This window comes from Ornithorhynchus anatinus, chromosome 14, assembly GCF_004115215.2.
Source record: "Ornithorhynchus anatinus isolate Pmale09 chromosome 14, mOrnAna1.pri.v4, whole genome shotgun sequence".
NCBI classification, from domain to species: Eukaryota; Metazoa; Chordata; class Mammalia; order Monotremata; family Ornithorhynchidae; genus Ornithorhynchus; species Ornithorhynchus anatinus.
The window spans coordinates 15,849,500-15,864,958 of record NC_041741.1 but is presented as its reverse complement, the minus strand read 5'-3'; the positions used below and the strand labels follow the sequence as shown (position 1 = coordinate 15,864,958).

The window sequence follows — 15,459 nt, the reverse complement described above, 5'->3', positions numbered from 1 at the left end:
ACTGTAAGCTCCTTGTGGGCAGGGAGCATATCTATCAACTCTGCTATAACGCACTCTCCCTAACAATACAGTGCACTGCTCATAGTAAGTGTTCAATACCTACGAACGATCGGCTGATTGATAGAGCACAGTGTTGATAAAAATCAAGTTGCTCCTGCAGTGGTGTTTTGCACTGGTGCATGAGTTCTATACCAAATATTTTCCTTAATTTAGGGTTTTTCCAGAATGTAAACTCCGTGTTAAAGGAGAAAGGACTATGCTAGAAACATCTATTTCCATTAATAGATCTATTCTGAAGAAATGAATAACCACATGGAGTTTCTGAAGGCGCTTAATTGAAACGCCTTGAAAATTTATGGGATTGCAATTATAGCCCATTAATGGTTCCTCTTTTGCCTGAAAATGTACCCACATGCTAAGTCTTAAGAACATTTTTCACTTTTAGAGAAAAGACATTTTTACTAGTTACCAAACGAGCCACCATTTTCTTTTTGAGGCGGTGAAAGCGAACGCCTAGGGGACAATCTCTTAACATATGCAATAGAGTGTCAAGACATTGATTACCGTCTGTTTGACCGTTTCGGTTCATAGCAGCCACGAGACTGGCTCCCAATCTGTTTCTCCCCCACCCCTCACTCCCGCCCAAAAAAAAAAAAAATATATATTTTCTGTTGTATAAGTCTAGACGTCAGGTCTAGCGAGGATTAAGAATTATTGGAACCCTTATGTGTTGCAAGTGAGTAGGAGACAGGGCATTCTCTGTGACTCCATATGGTATGAAGTGAGTCTGATGAAGTTTCAGATTGGGCATTAGATAGCAGCAGCAACAGAGCCACACAGAAACTCCAGAATCAAAAACCTCAACGTCGGGCCAGTTTTGCTAAAAAGGTTTCCCGAGGTCCGTTGCTTTGGGGTGAAGCTGCCTCTAATTCCGAGTTAATCGGGACCAAAGTTTCCATTGACACTGGGATGAATTACGGTTTTAAAGGTGGGAAACATGAAAAGCCTAGTTTTGGCTGAGGCTCACTTAAAACTGTGGGGGAGGATCCACATGAGCCCAATTGATTTGATTTTTATTTTGTCTCCTTTTTCACCAGTGACTGTGACCAGTCACTGCAGTCCTTGCTCTAGGGTTTATGGAGCAGTCTCCCTTATGCGTAACACTTGCATTTTTTTAATGTTTTTTTTTTTAAGTGCTTTCTATGTGCCAGGCACTGTTATAAGTACCCGGGGTGGATACAAGCTAATCCGTTTGGACACAGTCCACATCCCACATGGGGCTCACGGTCTTAATCACCATTATACAGATGAAGTAACTGAGGCACCAAGAAGTGAATAATAATAATTATTATTATGGTACTTGTTAAGCGCTTACTATGTGCCAATCAAAGTGACTTGCCCAAGGTCACACAGCAGACAAGAGACCAGACCGGGATTAGAATCCAGGTCTTTCTGACTCCCCGGCCCGGGCTCTATCCACTAGACCATCCTGCTTCTCTCTCCACTCGAGAATTTGTACTTTTTATTCAACCCTCAGCCTCACAGGACTTAGGTAAATATCTATAATTTATTTCCATGTCTGTCTCCTGCTTTGGACTGTAAGCTCCTGGCAAGTAGGGAATGTATCTACCAACTCTGTTGTATTGTACTCTCCCAAAAGCTTAAAACAGTGATCTGTACCCAGTAACTGTTCAAGCACTGTAAGAAGCAGCATAGCCTAGTGGATAGAGCATCTCCCCCTCTAGACCGTAAACTCGTTGTGGGCAGGAAATGTGTCTGTTATATTGTTGCATTGTAGTCTCCCAAGCGCTTAGTACAGTGCTCTGCACAAAGTAAGCACTCAATAAATACAATTGACTGAATGATGGACCCACAGAAGTGATTTGCCCAATGAAGTATGTTATGCACACGTCTTCCGGTCCATACGCCTTGTCTCACCTGACACCATGGATGGACATCTTGTCCTTCACCTTGCTCTTCTCTTCTTTTTCCACCCAGTTAGATAAGAATCTGAGCACACGACTAGAAGTTTGGCTAATTGGGCTAGCTCTGTCTTGTTGGTGAAGAACCTGCTGACAGAGTCCAATTGTGCATGAATCCCAAACCCCGGTAATAATAATAATAACAATAAACCTAACAAGGTATTTTTTGAGCTGATCGGAAGAAGTCCCTGTCCCAGTCTAAGCAGGGCCAAGTGGACAGAGAGCAGGCCTGGAAGTCAGAAGGACCTGGGTTCTAATCCTGACTCTGCCGCTGTCTGCTGTGAGACCTTAGGCAAGTCACTTCACTCTCTGGGCCTATGTTCCCTCATCTGTTAAATGGGGATTAAGGTTGTGTGCCCCACGTGGGACGAGGAGTGTGTCCAAACTGATTAGCTTGTATCTACCCCAGTGCTCAGTACAGTGCCTGCAAATAATAAGCGCTTAACAAATACCATAAAACAAAGGGGAGAGGCCCCTCAAGGGGCTATTTGTTGAGCACAAGCATCGTTTTTACACCCATCTATTATGAAATGTCTGCCGCATTGTAAATGTGGGGAAACCAAAAAATACACTTTAATCTTCTAACTTTAAAGAAATGTCTCCGCAGAGATAGGTAACATGGTCTCCAAAACCTTTCCGAAGATGAAGGCTCAGGTTTCTTGCTGAGGTTGGCGGAGGGCTTCTCGTGGTGATCTCTGGGTGTCACTCTGCGAGGCTCAAGGCACCAGGTGTTTCCTCCTTAAGGCCCCTGTGGTTTGAATGGGGTTTGTAAAAGGGAAGGACTTGATGTAAAATTAGAGGGGAAACGGGTACCCATCCGTGCATGAGAAGTAGTATGGCCTAATGGATAGAGCACGGATCTGGGAGTCAGAGGACCTGGGTTCTAATCCCGGTTCTGCCACTTGTCCACTTGTGTGACCTTGGATAAGTCACTGAACCTGTCCGTGTCTCACCTGCCTCATCTGTACAATGGGATTAAGACTATGAGCACCGTGTGGGACGGGGGCTGTGTCCAACCCGATTAGCTTGCATCTACCCCAGCGCTTAGAACAGTGCTTGACACATAGTAAGTGCTTAAAAAATACTGCTATTATTATTAGCACTTAATAGATACCACAGTTACTATTACGTCTTCCTCTTGCAGGTCCTTCCTTTATAACCAACCTTAATATCGCAGCTCCTGACCCTGTTGTGTCTTCCATGTGACGTGGGAGAGCCTGAGGAATGTCTGGAGGTGAAAGTAGAAGATAGCCGAGAATTACTTTCAAAGGTCGAAAACAATGCACGGCATATTAGCTCGGGATATAGCTAATAATCTTCAAAGTAAACAAACAACAATGAGAAAACCTAAGGGCTATTGCTCATTTTGTCTCAGCTTCTTAAAAGATCAAACACATCGTCATTCTCCCCACGCCCCATTCCGTGTTTGTTCCTAACACTTGGGAATTTATTACACACTCCTTAGTGCACATGTACATACACCACCCCCCGCACACACACGTGAGCTCAAATTATTTATTTTGACCATCCTAGTTGTAGATATTTTCTGTTTGTCTCCCCTATTATAGTATAAACTCCTCGTGGGCAGGAAATCGTGTCACTTCATTACTCCGTACTTCCTAAACGCCTAATACAATACACCGTACCAATTGGGTGCTCGATAAATCCCGTTACTATAACCACCTTCTTCTTCCACTTCTACTACGACTATTAAGGCGCTTCCCAAGGAACTGCGCTGAGAGCGACATTCTGTGTTCCGTCCGCCGATGAATTCGTTCGACCGTATTTATTGAGCGCTTTACTGGGCCCAGAGCACTGTCCTGGGAGTCAGGGGTCGTGGGTTCGGCTCCCGGCTCTGCCACTTGGCAGCTGTGTGACTGTGGGCAAGTCACTTCACTTCTCTGTGCCTCAGTTACCTCAACTGTAAAAGGGGGATTAAGACTGTGAGCCTCACATGGGACCACCTGATTACCCTGTATCCACCCCAGCGCTTAGAACAGTGCTCTGCACATAGTAAGCGCTTAACACATACCAACCTCATTATTATTACTAAGCAGATTTCTTCCAAGTCAAAGAAAGTTTCAAGTGCTGAGAGGTCGATTGTTTTCTCTCTTCCTGGGGTCGATGAGGGGGTGTTATCCCTTGCAACTGACCAACTTTGCAGCCCAGCAGAACGTTTACCGAACTGTGCAAACCATTGGCTGATGTGAAGCTTTTCACTTGCAGTTCCAGAGTTTGACCACTAGGCAGTGTTCTCTCTCTATTATCCATGGCCACCCAGGACCCTATTAAATTTTATCAAAGAAACTTCTAAAGCACCACAACTTCTAAAACCCACTGTCTGGTCCAGTACCATCCCATCAAATGAAAACCGACTGACTTGCATCGATTAGGGCCCATCCTGCCTCTCTGCTGAATCCTCCATCTGGTTTCTCTGCCCCCTCGCAGAGTCGTCACCAAGGGTAGAAAGAGGGGGAAATCAATCAGTCGGTCAGTCGGTTGTATTTACCAGGCTCTTACCGTGTGCAGAGCGCTGTGACAATAATAATGATGTTGGTATTTGTTAAGCGCTTACTACGTGCAGGGCACTGCACAGGGTAATCAGGTTGTCCCACGTGAGGCTCACAGTTAATCCCCATTTTACCGATGAGGTAACTGAGGCACAGAGAAGTGAAGTGACTTGCCCACAGTCACACCGCTGACAAGTGGCAGAGCCGGGAGTCGAACTCATGACCTCTGACTCTGAAACCCAGACCCTTTCCACTGAGCCTAAGCGATTGGGAGAGGACAACGTAGCAACATAACAGATGCATTACCTGCCCATGACGAGTTTACAGTCTAGGGGATTCCTAATAGCAATGCGGTGTTTTTATTCCTCTCTCTGCTTCTTCGGGGGAAACTGATGCTCTGAAAAAAATTCAGTGAAGTCAGGTCATATAGCCACCAGACATGGCCTGCCTTCATGGGAACCTATTACCAAGCCAGCTGGGCATGGATTGGGCTGGTGTTAAATTTGTAATGTAAGAAGGGCCAGGGCTCAGACAAGCAATGTGGCGTAGCGGATAAAGCACGGGCCTGGGAGTCAGAAGTTCACAGGGTCTAATCCCGACTCTACCACTTGTCTGCTCTGTGACCTTGGGCAAGTCACTTCACTCCTCTGGGCCTCAGTTGCCTCATCTGTAAGATGGGGATTGAGACTGTGAGCCCTATATTGGACAGGGACTGTGTCCAACCCGATTTGCTTGGGTCCACCCCAGTGCATAGTACAGTGCCCAATACATAGTAAGTGCTTAACGAATACCATATTTTTTTTTAATGCGAAGCAGGAAAACTAGAGCTGCCATGTCGACCACCTGCCAAGCTCAGAGATACTGGGGCAGTGAAGCGGAGTGGTGGTTACGGATGTTCTCAATCCTAAATCCCTGAAGAAAATAGGCCCCAGAGTAAGTAAGGAGTGTCGGGGCCCCTGTTAGCTTTCACTGGGTCCTAAAAACTCTGTGATTCCTCCCTTTCTTCACTGATTCTATCATATTCACTGAGTACTTACTGAGTGCAGAGCATTGTACTAAGAGCTTCGGAGAGTACAATAGAACAATAAGCAGACACAATCTCTTCCCACAACGAGCTCGACGGTCTAGAGGGGGAGACAGACAATATGAATAATTACGGATGTGTACATAAGTGCTGTGGGGCTGGTGGGAGGTAGGGGGATGAATAAAGGGAGTGAGACTTTTCAAGCGTTTAGTACAGTGCTCCGCACACAGTAAGTACTCAATAAATACGAATGAATGAATGAGTGAGAGAAGAGGATAGGAGGGCTTAGTCAGGGAAGGCCTCTTGGAGGAGATGTACCTTCAATAAGACTTTGAAGCAGTGGGAAAGTAATCGTCTCCCCGCGGTATTTACTGAGTGCTCACTTTATGCAGAGCACTGAACTAAGCTCTTGAGAGAGTACAGTACAAAGGAGTCGGTAGATACGTTCTCTGCCCATGACGAGCTTACAGTCTTAGAGGGGTTACCTCCTCCATTTCCCACCAGACATTTATTTTTAAATGCATTTTAAGAACAGCACTAAAAGGAAGTAAAGTCCTCTTCTTCGGGTGGATTTATGGAGAAACAATTAGAAAACAATTCCATTCATTAGAGTCCTCTGGACTTTCCTTATTTTGTGCAAATGCAGCCTCCACATGGATTTCCTTGGGCCAGGGCTGGCACAAGGCAGGAGTAAAGCAGCTAATCCTAGCAAGACAGGAGGCATGCTTGTAAAAGAACCAAGTTCATTAAGAGATTAAGTCAACTTCACGGGCAGGAAATTTCTTAACTTCCACCCACCCATCAAAGACTCCGGCGGGCGAAAGAAAATCCCAAACCCCTCCGTTAGTGAACAAGAGTTGCAGACTGTAAGGGACCGAGTGTAGCTCCTGCTAAAAGTCCTGGGTTCTAATTATTTCTTAGCGCTTATTGATTTAGAGCGAGAATGTGAGTCCTTCACACATTGAAACCTTTTTGCTGAAAGTAGAAACATCTTAAGTCTACTGCTGCATAGAGGGTAACCCTACTCCCCAAATGTATAGGGGTCTTGGAGAAAATCTTCGGTTAATAGGCTAGACAGGAAACAGAATTACCTCTCACTTCCCTAAGTAATAACGGCCTTCCGAATCGAGTCTGTGGTCCATGACTGGGCAGAGTTAGGTAGTTTCGAATTTGATTGTTTCGACAGCCTGAAGGTCTGACACAAAGAACAAGTCTTTCCAGCGCTCCTGGTGTCTCAATGTTAACAATCAACAGCTTCCAATAGATTACTGAAAAGAAAAACAGCATTTTTTTATCTTTGGTTTGGATCCGAGGAGCTCTTTGAACATTTCATTTATTCATTCAATCATATTCATTGAGCGCTTACGATATATGCAAAGCACTGTACTAAATGCTTGGTAGAGTACAATACAACAATAAACAGAGACATTCCGTGTCCACAACGGGTTTACAGTCTAGAAAACCAGCTTACAGTCTTGAGATAACCTTCTGAGTGGCTGGTGTAAGGTTTGAAATGGAAGAAAACGTTTTATAATTACTTAGGTCATCAAAAGAATTATTGTGTGGGTAAAGGGGCAGAGCTGGGATCAACGATAATAATTTTGGTATTTGTTAAGTACTTACTATGGTCCGAACATTGTTGTAAGTGCTGGGGTAGATAGGAGGTAATCAGCTTGGACACAGTTCCTGTCCCACATGGGGCTCATTCTAAGGCAGAGGGAGACAGGGGAGGAAAATGAGGCACAGAGAAGTTACTTGATGTGCCCGAGGTCACACAGCAGACAAGTGGCAGAGGCAGGATTAGAACCTAGGATCTCTGACCCCCCAGGCTCTTTTTACTAGGCCATGCTGCTTCTCTCAGGAAGTGGGTACCAGCTCCAAACACCAGATGTGCCCATCCCAGAGTAGGTTTATCCCTTCAAAGGGCAGCAAGCTGTCAAGGTGTGTGTGGGTGAGTGTGTGTGTGTGTGTGTGTGTCACTTTCCACTAAGCCACACTGCTTTTCTAAGAACAAAAGAAAAACAAAATATACATTATTATTATTATTGTGGTATTTGCTAAGCACTTACTATGTGTCAGGCACTGTGCTAAGCACTGGAGTAGATGCAAGTTAATCAGTTAATAAATGCCATTTTAAAAAGACAAGCTTCAAACCCAGAAGTTCTACAAGATCTCCAAGTTGAAGATCTACAAGACTTTTGTAGTGTCCAATGTTTTATATGGCTATGAGTTTCCAACTCTAGCAGACACAACCAAGCTTCTTGAAGGCAGGCATCATGTCTATCAATTCTACTGTACCGTGCTCTCCCGAGTGCTTTGCGAAGCTCGGCACACAGAATAAATGATTTAAAGACACAGTATTTAAGTGCTCAGTAAATACCATCAATTCATCTTTCTGGAGCAGTTTTATCAGCATTATCTTCAAACTTCACACAATTTCAAGTGACAGAACAAGACAGTGGTAAGTAGTTAGTAAGTAAGTAAGTAAGTAGTATTTATTGAGTGCCCATTTGGTGCAGTGCATTGTATTGAGAAGCAGTTTGGTGTAGTGGATAGAACATGGGCCGGGGAGTCAGAAAGAAATGAGTTCTAATCCCAGCTCCGTCAGTTGTCTGCTGTGTGACCTTTGGCAAGTCACTTCACTTCTCTGGCCTTAGTTACCTCATCTGTAAAATGGGGATTGAGACTGTGAGCACCACATGGGACAGGGTCCAACTCAATTTGCTTGTATTCACCCCAGCACTTAGTACATTGCCTGTCTCTTAATAGGTGCTTAACAAATACCATCATCATTATTATTATTACTAGGGATCTGGGAAGTACAGAATAAAGAAATGACATATTCCCTGCCCCGAAGGAGCTTCCACTTTAATGGGGCAGAGAGGGATAAAAATATGTACAACTGCAGTGGTCAAAATACAAGATTTCATGTATATATAGTAAAGTAACACAAGTCAGGATGGCAGAATAAATGGTTTAAAGACACCACGAAGCAGTCTCAAACAATGTAAATTAGCAGATGACTCTTAGGAGAACATTACACCTGAGTCCCAGCCTGCTGGACAGCAAATGAAGAAGCTCACACTCCTTGAGCAAAGGCTGGGAGTCAGAGGACTCTTCTTTGCCTTCCTTGTGATCTTGGGTGAGCCACTTAAATTTTCTGTGCCTCAGTTTCCTCATCTGTAAAAAGGGGATGAAATACCAGTTCTCCCTTTTCCTTAGACTGTGAGCCCCATGTGGTGGGACAAGGATTGAGTCTGACCTGATTATCTGTGCCTACCCCAGTGCTTAGAATAGTGCTTGGCACATGGCAAGCACTTAACAGATACTCCAATTATTATTAATTCATTCAATCGTATTTATCGAGTGCTTACTGTGTGCGGAACGCTGTCCTAAGAGTATGATACGACAATAAACAGATACAGTCCTTGACCACAATGAGCTTACAGTCTAGAAAGTTGAGAATATAAGATGTGCGGAGCCCAAAACGTGACAAAACAGGAATTTTTAGGTGCAAACTAATGACCTGATATTCAATTTCAGCTGTCCTCTGTGTCTCACCACCATTAACCCCCTCTCTGGTAGGGGGTATCTTCCCCAGAACACCACCCTCCCTCTTACGTATCTTCATCTCTGCTCCTTATTCTCTGCTGAATTTCAGTGGGTCACCATCAGTCTCCAGCAAGCCTGCAGTATTCTACATTGCTTCCTTCTTTCATTCCAAGGACATCTCCTCTTCCAAGGATAAAGGCGAAAGGAGTTAAGTTCACAGTATAGAGATAGTTGCAGAATTTATAGAATTTGGAATCTTATCTGGGAAGCAACACTATCTCCTTCTTGACAGTCACAACCGTTCTCTTAGCGGCTCTTCTCCACAGCTGCGGGGCTAATAATTTATCTGCATGGTCACCTCCCTCATTAGACTTTGGCTGTGTCCACTTCAAAGTGGAAAGAGACAACTCTTGGACTCCATATGAGATAAGTAACCAACTGACAGGAGCAAGTGAGTGAACTTCTGAGCACTCTGGGGTCATTCCTACTTGGTCAGAAGGTCATAGTTTCTGGGTAAGGAAGGAAAAATGAGAGCATCAGACACCCTTGTTAACTGGATTCCCTGCATCTGGAAGAAATAAATTACCATCACTTATTGTCTTTATTTTTTCTCCAGTGTCAGTTAGTTAGTTCATTATTCCCCCAGCCCCAGGCTGGCAGGGATCTAGAGTGTGAGAATCTCTAGCAAAAGTGTCTTAATTTAGGAATATAGAAATAGGGCCAGAAATGAAAACAAGTCATCACGCCTTCTAAGATCTCCCTGCTCCAGCCACTGAGAAAGTGGTTTTCTATTTCTGCTAGGCTGACCAAGCCCATCTCCTTCATCTTTGAGAAGCAGCGTGGCCTAGTGGAAACAGCACAGGCCTGGGAGTCATAAGACCTGGGTTCTATTCCCGGTTCTGCTATATGCCCTTGACCAAGTCACTTAACTTCTGATTACATTAGTTGTAAATATATTTGTATCTGTCTCTCCATTAGAATATTAACTCCTGGAGGGCAGGGAACAGGTCTTTTTTGCAGTGCTTGAACTCTAACAAGTGCTTAGTACAGTGTGTGGCACCCAGTGGGCATTGAATAAATATAATAGCAATAATAGCAGTGGAATTGGCTAAGCACTTACTACGTGCCAAGCACTGGGGTTGGTACAAAATAGTCAGGTTAGACACAGTCCCTGTCCCACTCACAGTCTAAGTGGGAGGGAAAATAGGTATTTAATTCCCATTTCAAAGATGAAATGAGACATGGAAAATCTAACAATCAGTGGTATTAATTGAACTTTATTGCAAGCAGAACACCATATGAAGCACTTGGGAAGGTACAATATAGTAAAGTTGGTAGACATATTCCCTGTCTACAGGAGATGTTCAGTGACTCGCCCAAGGTCACAAAGAAGAGAAGTAGAAGAGCTGGAATTTGAACCCAAGTTCACGGATTCCCAGACCCATGCTTTTTCCACTAGGTTATGCTTCTCCACAGAGAGTTTGCCTGCCTCTGATAGAGTTTTCATTCAGGGGAGAGTGGAAAACTCAGATATGAGGACAAACCCCACTCCCCTGCCCAGAATTCTCACTACAGGACTGGGAAGGAAAAAATAGGTCAACAGAAGCAGGGAAAATGGAGTATTCTTGTAGTAGTATTACTAAGTGGTTGGGAGAGTACAATATAACAATAAACAGATGCATTCCTTGCCCACAATGAGCTTACATTAGTAGTAATAATAATTGTAGTAGTATTTATTAGTGTTTACTTTTTGCAAAGCAATGTACTGAGAATACTCATATGCTCCCTGCTCTTCAAGAGGCTCACCATCTAAGGACCTGAAGGAAAATGGCAAACTGGCGACAGACACATAAGGAGTGACGAAATGATAAAAGACTAAAACAACATAAAAGGCAAGGGCCTATACAAAAAATAAAAATAAAAACCACTAGTGTAGTGTGACTAGAGGAGCCGAATTTCAGGCTCAATCCATTCATCACTCAGTGGTATTTGTTGTTCTTGTCTTGTGCTGTCGAGTTGCGTCTGCCCCATAGCGATGCCACAGACGCATCTCTCCCAGAACGCCCCGCCTCCATCTGCGATCGGTCTGGTAGTGGATCCATAGAGTTTTCTTAGTAAAAATAAGGAAGCAATTTACCATTGCCTCCTTCTGCGCAGTTAATCTGAATCTCCACCCTCGACTCTCATGTCGCTGCTGCCCAGCACAGGTGATTTTTGATTTGTAGCAGATTGCCTTCCATTCGCTAGCCACCGTCCAAGCTAGGAATGGAATGGAGAGGCCTCTGCTTGACCCTCCCTCCCATAGTCGAGACTGGTAGAGTACTGGAAGCTCTCCGGGTGCAACCCTGAGAGGTGCAGTGGTATTTACTGAGCCCTTATTGCATACAGAGCCCTGTCCTAAGCACTTGAGAGGGTACAGTGGAGTAAGTAGGCACATCCTTGCCCTGAAAGGGCTTAGAGTCTAATGAGGAGACAGACATTAACATAAGTTACAAGTCCAAGACTTGTAGTCTACAAGTTCTAGTACCTCTAGACTGTAAGCTCGTCGTAGGCGGGCAACATGTCTACCAACTCTGCTTTATTGTACTCTTCCAAGCGCTTTGTACAGTGCTCTGCACACAGTATCTGTTCAATAAACACCACTGATTAAGTGATGCAAGGCATACTCACAGTTACAGCAGTGGCTACTGTCACAGCGATTGTAACTGCCATCTCTTTTGTTCTGTACTCTCCCCAGCACTTAATACAGGGCTCTGTTCACAGTAAACGCTCAATAAACATAATGGATTGACTTCGTGAGCCCCATGTGGGACAGATTGTAAACTCATTGTGGGCAGGGAACATGTCTGCTAATTCTGTTGGATTCTCCCAAAAGCTCAGTACAGTGCTCTGCACATTTTAAGTACTCAATAAATACCACTGATTGATAGGAATTGTGTCTGACCTGAATAATAATAATAATATTTTTTACCCACAAATAATTTCTTCCAGAAAACAGTTGAGAACACCTTGTTCACTTCTTCAGTTAGCTGCAGCCCTCTGAGGGAAATACATTCTTGTCACTGATATATGTATTTGCAAGTCTAAATTACTGCAGCAATCATAGGGAATCTGGTCCTCATTTCTCTTTTTCTGCTGCTTCAATCTATCCAGATATTCCAATTTGGCTTCTTAGGTTGCCACCCCTACCTGTTTCCAGACTGGCAGCCTTGTTGTAGCACTGCTTCTTGGAAGAACCGAAAGTGTTATATACTCAGCCCTCGTGCACCTCATACTTGAAGGGCTGCTCAGATCCTCTCAGTTCACTGAAGAAGAGAAACAGTTGCAAAAGGTGACTTGACTTACCCAAGGCATGGAAGAGCTGAGCCCAAGGCTTCTAGCCTTCCTGGGAATGGGGATTCATCAGATTTCTGGGTTCTTGTCTCACGCGCTAGCTGCTATCAAAAGCACCTCTCCTTCGAGAGGCCTTCCCCAACAAGACCTCATTGCTTTTTCTCCCACACCCTTCTGTGTCACCCTGGCACTTGGATTTGCACCCTTTATTCATCTTTCCTCTGGCCCCAAAGCACTTGTGTTCATCCTTGTAATTTACTTATGTTGATGTCTGTCTCCCTCAAGACTGTTAGCTCCTTGTGAGCAGGGAAAGACTCTACCAACTCCACCTTTGCACCTTACCACCGGCTATAAAGCACTCATTCATTCAATAGTATTTATTGAGCGCTTACTATGTGCAGAGCACTGTACTAAGCTCTTGGGATGAACAAGTCGGCAACAGATAGAGACAGTCCCTGCCGTTTGACGGGCTTACAGTCTAATCGGGGGAGACGGACAGACAAGAACAATGGCACTAAACAGCGTCAAGGGGAAGAACATCTCATAAAAACAATGGCAACTAAATAGAATCAAGGCGATGTACAATTCATTAACAAAATAAATAGGGTAATGAAAATATATACAGTTGAGCGGACGGGTACAGTGCTGTGGGGATGGGAAGGGAGAGGTGGAGGAGCAGAGGGAAAAGGGGAAAATGAGGCTTTAGCTGCGGAGAGGTAAAGGGGGGATGGCAGAGGGAGTAGAGGGGGAAGAGGAGCTCAGTCTGGGAAGGCCTCTTGGAGGAGGTGATTTTTAAGTAAGGTTTTGAAGAGGGAAAGAGAATCAGTTTGGCGGAGGTGAGGAGGGAGGGCGTTCCGGGACCGCGGGAGGACGTGACCCGGGGGTCGACGGCGGGATAGGCGAGACCGAGGGACGGCGAGGAGGTGGGCGGCAGAGGAGCGGAGCGTGCGGGGTGGGCAGTAGAAAGAGAGAAGGGAGGAGAGGTAGGAAGGGGCAAGGTGATGGAGAGCCTTGAAGCCTAGAGTGAGGAGTTTTTGTTTGGAGCGGAGGTCGATAGGCAACCACTGGAGTTGTTTAAGAAGGGGAGTGACATGCCCAGATCGTTTCTGCAGGAAGATGAGCCGGGCAGCGGAGTGAAGAATAGACCGGAGCGGGGCGAGAGAGGAGGAAGGGAGGTCAGAGAGAAGGCTGACACAGTAGTCTAGCCGGGATATAACGAGAGCCCGTAATAGTAAGGTAGCCGTTTGGGTGGAGAGGAAAGGGCGGATCTTGGCGATATTGTAGAGGTGAAACCGGCAGGTCTCGGTAACGGATAGGATGTGTGGGGTGAACGAGAGGGACGAGTCAAGGATGACACTGAGATTGCGGGCCTGCGGGACGGGAAGGATGGTCGTGCCATCCACGGTGATGGAGAAGTCTGGGAGCGGACCGGGCTTGGGAGGGAAGATGAGGAGCTCAGTCTTGCTCATGTTGAGTTTTAGGTGGCGGGCCGACATCCAGGTGGAGACGTCCCGGAGGCAGGAGGAGATGCGAGCCTGAAGGGAGGGGGAGAGGACAGGGGCGGAGATGTAGATCTGCGTGTCATCTGCGTAGAGATGGTAGTCAAAGCCGTGAGAGCGGATGAGTTCACCGAGGGAGTGAGTGTAAATGGAGAACAGAAGAGGGCCAAGAACTGACCCTTGAGGAACTCCAACAGTTAAAGGATGGGAGGGGGAGGAGGCTCCAGCGTAGGAGACCGAGAATGATCGGCCAGAGAGGTAAGAGGAGAAGCCACCCCTCCTAGCTTACCGCCTTGATTTCCTACTTCTACCCAGCCTACACACTTTGCTCCTCTAATGCCAACCTACTCGCCTTACCTCGATATCGTCTATCTCACCGGCGACCCCTCGCCCACGTCCTGCCTTTGGCCTGGAACTCCCTCCCTGTTCTTGTATCTGACAGACAATTGCTCTCCCCGCACTTCAAAGCCTTATTGAAACATCTCACTCCCTTCTCTCATTCCCTTCTGTGTCACCTTTGCAATCGGATTTGCACCCTTTAATCACCCCTCCCCACAGCACACTTGGCTTAGTGGAAAGAGCACGGGCTTGGGAGTCAGAGGTCGTAGGTTCTAATCCCGGTTCCACACTTGTCTGCTGTGTGCCTTTCGGCAAGTCGCTTAACTTCTCTGTGACTCAGCTACCGCATATGTAAAATGGAGATTGACTGTGAGCCCTACATGGAACAACCTGATAACCTTGTATCTACCCCAGCCCTTAGAACAGTGCTTGGCACGTAGTAAGAGCTAAACAAATACCATTATTATTATTATATCCATGTCCATAATTTATTTATGTATATTAATGTCTGTATCCCCCTCTAGACTGTAAGATCACTGTGGGCAGGGAACATGACTACCAACCCTGTTATACTGTACTCTCCCTAGCACTTAGTAGAGTGCTCTGCACACCATAAGTTCTTAATAAATACATTTGATTGATTGATTGTTAGGCTGAGCTCCTCTCAAGTGATCTAAGCTTCTTCACTCTTTTGCTTGGCTCTCAATCAATCAGTAGTATTTACTGAGTCTCTACTGTATGCAGAGCACTGTACTAAATGCGTGGGAGAGAAGAGTGCAACAGAACTGGTAGACTCCCTGCCCTCACTGGCTTACACTTCCTCAGTCTTCACGTTTTACTAGCTCTTCCATGACTGATATTGACCTGCTACCATAATGCAAAAGTTTTGTAGAAGAGCTACATAGGACAGCTGCTTGGAATATGCACAGACTAGTTTACGTTAGCCTGTTTTTTCTTGAGAAAGTCATAGTTTAAACAAATGGTTGTGTCTATTTTAATCATTTTTGTCTTCTTTTGAAGTGTTTTTTCAAACATTCGCTTTTTTCTTTAGATTCGAGTTTTGCATTATAAATTAGTCTGCTCTGTCATGTCCCCTTTAAACACAGCTGTTACTACAATGTAAACAGAGTTTTTAAAATGTAGATAAACAGTTACAAGAGGAAGAGTTTCAAGTGTTTTTAACACATGGTCAATTTTTGCTTACTTGGATTCTGTGGTTT

At 45.1% G+C, this 15,459-nt stretch overlaps 1 non-coding gene across 1 annotated transcript; it reads right to left on the bottom strand.

Moving 5' to 3' along the window:
• Positions 1-11,285: 11,285 nt before the first annotated feature.
• On the bottom strand, positions 11,286-11,423 carry LOC114816747. Its single transcript, XR_003764557.1, has one exon. It is a non-coding gene; the product is annotated as a small nucleolar RNA SNORA7 (small nucleolar RNA).
• Positions 11,424-15,459: the final 4,036 nt, after the last annotated feature.